We start from the raw sequence: 405 nt of genomic DNA on the forward strand, positions 1-405 counted from the left end.
GTGGCGTACCGCAAAACGGACGAAACGGACCTCCTACGGTCGAAATGGGGGTCCTGTTGATCGGGAGGGGTCTGGCGTATCGCAAAACGGATGAAAGGGACCTCCTACGGTCGAAACGGGGGTCCTGTTCATCGGGAGGGGTGTGGCGTCCCGCAAAACGGGACTCCACGGGATACTATTCATCTTTACCGTCGACCTCCTCCAGCCTCCACGGGCTCCTGTTCATCCAGCCTCCACCGCACGCTACTCCACCGGCTACCTTTCAACCACCCCTCCATCGTCTACTGTTCATCCAGCCCTCCACCGTCTACTGTTCATCCAGCCCTCCACACCACGGGGTCCTGTTCAACCACCCCTCCACGGGCACCCCTCCACCGTCTACTGTTCATCCAGCCGTCCACACCA

This window comes from Triticum dicoccoides, chromosome 6B (assembly GCF_002162155.2).
Source record: "Triticum dicoccoides isolate Atlit2015 ecotype Zavitan chromosome 6B, WEW_v2.0, whole genome shotgun sequence".
NCBI classification, from domain to species: domain Eukaryota; kingdom Viridiplantae; phylum Streptophyta; class Magnoliopsida; order Poales; family Poaceae; genus Triticum; species Triticum dicoccoides.